Below are 4,942 nucleotides of genomic sequence, written 5' to 3' on the forward strand. Positions count from 1 at the left end.
TCATCCACCATCTTGTAATTCAAGTAGCGGCTCACAGCATATTTCTTTGCACCAGCTTCTTCGGTGTCATACTTCTTTTGGAGAGCTTCCCAAACCTGTTTAGCAGTCTTGTGATTACTATAGTAATCATATAGGTCATCAGCAAGATTGTTCAGAATGTGATGTTTGCATAGGTAATCATTTTCTTGCCACAGGGCAATTTCTTTTCGGAGCTGTAAGTCATCTGCTGCGGCTTTTTCTTTTGCAGCAGAGTCTCCATCAGACGTTTTGGAAGCTCCGTCCTTTTTGGAGGTTCCGTCAGATTCAGCAGTTGACTTACCATTAGTTATCTCGATTGATCCAGAAGGAACAATTGGGATGTCCTCGGTCAGAACGTGAGCAACCTTTTTCAGAGTTAGGAAAAACTTCATCTTAGATTGCCAACGTTTGAAATTGGATCACTCAAACTTGAATGGTTTGTCATTCACAGAAGCGGCCGCAGTATTACCGATAGTTTCGTCAGTCGACATGGCAGTTACAGAAAACGTCTTAAAATTGTTGTTTTTCGGTTTAATAAAATAATGCCACAGAGGAAATTATCGGCTGAGTCGCGGATCGGTACGCTTTCTTTAAGACGTTTCGCGGTACTGCCAGATTTATGCAAAGCAGCTCGTAAATACCCACGACGCCTCCAGGATAAAACATCTCGTTTCAATACGATTCACACTTGCACGTGTGATGAATCGTTCTAAATGATACACCTTTCTGATGGTTAAAAACCAGTCTCAGTATCTGGATTTATTCCAGTCGAAAAAAGAAAAGAACAATTTGAGATGAAGCAGAGTAAGAGAGAGAGGAGAGAATTCGGAATTGAATTCTGGAGTGCAGAATAAGTGACTGAGGGAAATGTATTTATAGGCAAAAGGATCCACCCGAATGGACCAAATCGTGGGCGAAAATATAGTGGGAGAGTTGAACCGGCCCAGTCAAAGTAACCGTTATTCACTTGGTCAGACTTGGAGGACAAGTAAACCTAGTCAAAATCTAGGTTAAGACTTGGTCTAAGGACACGTCACCAATTCGTATTAATTAATATTAAATATTAATTAATTTCTTATTTAATAGTATTTAATTTTTACCGAATTAATAAATTATTCAATGATAATTAATTTCCATTAATTCGGGTTCCAAAAAATTAATTCATGTAGACCGAAGCGAACCGAACCGAGCCGAGCCGAGCCGGCCGGCCGGACGGACGGCGGCGGCGGCGCGCGCACGTGTGTGTCTTCTTGGCACATTGGTGTGTCCTCACTCCTTTATAAAATTGTAGGTGCCCTTGGGCCCAACAACAATTGTTCAAGTTGGAATATATATACACTACTAATATTTGTGTTCCCTCCAATGTGGGACTTAAATGAACCTTTTCAAATTCATCTCCACATTAGCTCTTACTTGTGTTCATTTATTGCTCATTTAATGTCAATAAATCTTTCCAACTCTTCCTCCAAGTTATCATCATTCCAAGTTCCAACAATCCCCCACTTGAATTTAAAAGGTGATTTTAGAAGTACGTTAAACGTTTCTAAGATTATGCATAAGCAAAGGTGTCTACGACTTGAACCTTTGCGTAGCAAGTAAGATTCCGATTCAACAAGAGTGACACTATTGTCTTGAACTCTATCTCAGACATCAGACCCGCACATAACCTTTTCTTAAGGTGTATTCTTAATAGCCCGTGCTTTTAATGGCCCTGCACGTGTATCCCGGTTTAGTGAAGGCTCTAGGAATTCTGCCTCGAAATTCCATAGGAACCGGCCTCAGTTCCACAATCACATAGGTGAATCTATCAAGAGTACTCCTGTAGCCTAGGTACCCCCTCATATAGAGTATAGATTTCATTAAGAGTTTCTATTATCTCATCCTCTTATCACTTCAGGATTCATGCTTCTTTTATTTAGTTTAGCATGATCGTCTCATATCACTCACAACTTGTTATTACCCATTGAACCTATTTCTTGGGATCTCCAGTCAATTAGGTCGGGTTACCATCATGAGCGACTCACGTTCCTATAGGCATTAGTCCCATCTTATATGATGTATTATAGACTTTCTCTCTAGCTAATCCTTTCGTCAAAGGATCTGCTAAATTTTCATCAGTGCGTACATGATCCACTCTCACAGCTCCTTTATAAATACAGTCTCTAATAGTGCTATGCTTTCTTCTAATTTGACGTCTTTTACCATTATAATAACGGTTCTCTATTTTTGCAATAGCCGCGGTACTATCGCAGTGGATCAACACAGCTGGCATAGGTTTTTCCCACAAAGGAATCTCAGCTAGCAAGCATCTTAACCAACTTGCTTCTTCACTAGCATTTGCTAATGCTATCTGTGGACCTCCGATTTTTTAATACCGGGCCATACCTCTGATCTGTAGAGATACGTGAACTGACTCTTTTTTGTCGCTTAATGCTTTCGCATTTTTGAAAATTCACAGAGTCGCCACCGACCTTTTATTTTATCCAATTAAGGAAAGGTTTATAAAAGAAACAGAAAAAAGACCTTTAAGAAATTCTGGGTAAGGGGGTAGGTTATACAAAGGGAAGGTGTTAGCACCCTTTGTATCCATGGTTATCCATGGGCTCTAAAGTTTGCTTAGCTCACTTGTTTTTCGATCACTTTTCAATTGCTCTGAAATTGCTCATATGTGGTTTCAAATACTTTTGTAAATTGAATTTTGTAATGATCCGTGTGTGGATGTATACAAAATGCTTGTTTATCTTTCGAAAGATGTTTTTGAAAAGAACGTTAACTTTGTAATAATCCGTGTTTGGATGTATACAAAGTATTGTCTTTTTTGAAAGTTTTGAAAAATCAACAGTGTATGAGAATTTTGTTTGTTTTGATTTTGAGCAAGCAAACTAGGAGGTCTACCCTGAGTTGTAAGGTCTTTATCCTATTTCCTTTAAAAATCTATCCTTTCACCGGATATAAAAGCAAGGTTCGATTTTGTACTCAAAACAGTGGAATTTTGACTTTGATTTTGAAAGGAATGAGAAGGGATTACCTGAAGAGGTGCAAGTGTGATTGTGATTGGATTCAGATATTTATCTTTGAAGTTAGTGATCTAACGGTTCAATTTTATCTTTGACATACACGCAGTTTATATTTGCTGGAAATTAAAATGCGGAAATGTAAAGTGCGGAAAGTAAATCTACGCTATTACATCGATTGTGCAGGAAATGTAAACTAGCCTATTTACATGAATTTGACATCCTATACATTTATCTAGGAATTTAAATTGCAAGAAAAATAAAAGGCATGTTTTTGGATTTTTTATGATTGATTTTAATTATAATTAATGCATGATTAATTAAATTAAAATGAAGAAAAAAGATGAAAATAAATTTAAACCTATAAATTAAGTTTAAAATATGTACAAAATATTTGTTAATTAATTTTAAAACAAAACTAATTTTTTTGGAATTTTTGGAAATTGATTTGAAATTGATTTAAGCTAATTAAACATAATTATGCAAATAATTACACAAATAATTAAAACTTAAAGAGAAAATTATTCAAAATACGTACAAAATTAGCTTATAATATATAAACAATATTTAACACAAAGAATAATTTTTTTTAGGATTTTTTGATTGGTTAGAATAATTAAAAAGCAAATATATAAATATATACTAATTAATTATGCAAAATATTGAAATTTTGAAGAAAAATAAAATATTTTTATTTCAGAAAATAATATATTATTTTAGAAGTCTAAAAATATTTTTTGTGTATTTTTTGGATTTTTAAAACTATTTTTAATTAATTTAACAAAGAAATTAAAATAAAATAGAAATGTAAAAAGGATACTGATCCTGTGTGAAAATCAATGAAGTCCATAGCATAGGGCTGCTTGTCTGACGCGTTGGATTGGCTTGGAGATTGATCTAAGGGTTCAGATCATGAGGGAGCATGGTAGCCATGTGGGAATCAGTGCACATGATTAGTCAGATATTCAAAGTCCACACTGGGACCCACGCTGGCTGACCAGCGAATGAGGAGAAGGAAATCTGCCACGCGTGCAGATAGGAAGGTCAACTTTTGACGGACGAACCACACTTGGACGCGTGGTCGTCTTCAACCTCCGTCTGCCTTATTTATTAAACAAATAGCGGGGGTTTTTAACCTCCCCTATTTGTACAGTAAAACGTCACTTTTGGTAGCTTCTCACACCTGCAAAAATAAACGTTAGAGATAAAAACAAGTGACCCAGATCTACTTAAAATCATCTCCTGAACACGATGGTGATGTTAGTTTTGCCATTTGGTCGCTGTAACTATGGATTCGAAGAGGTTAAAGCTTTGGTACGCATGAACACTCGTTAATGGCATGGAACGATTCTCACGTGGGAGCTCACATGTTAAGGCCCAGATCTAGCTTATAGGACCACATGAACTCATTGGAATGATTAGATCACATGGAGGTTGATTAAATATAGGAAAACGAAAATTATTTAAGTATGAACATGAAGAACACTATGCATGTGTTACGACTCTCATGGGACCACACAAAGAGTTTATTCTTACTTTATATGTTCTTAGAAGATGATTGGAATGATTGTTTTGTATTGATATTGATTGGAATATGAGATTTGAAAATTACAAAAGTTATGAGATTTTTGAGAATTTTGTGAAGTTGATGGCTATGCTCTTGCTATCTTTTCGTGTCTCCTGGCTCTTCTTGTTTGTGAAATATGCAGCTTCATTTATAGGCCTTGAGGTGCTTAAAATCGAAGCTAAAAGCAATGATTGCCTTTGTTGAATTTTGACTTTCAAGCTTGGAACTCAAGCAACCTTGGCTTGCTCTTTCCTTAGCCTTTCCTTGCAACTTTCTTGCTGCATAATTAAGCCACATGTGTGAGCTTTTAGCTTAAAAAATAAGCTATGATTTATCCTTCTTT

Source organism: Vicia villosa, linkage group LG3 (assembly GCF_029867415.1).
Source record: "Vicia villosa cultivar HV-30 ecotype Madison, WI linkage group LG3, Vvil1.0, whole genome shotgun sequence".
NCBI lineage: Eukaryota > Viridiplantae > Streptophyta > Magnoliopsida > Fabales > Fabaceae > Vicia > Vicia villosa.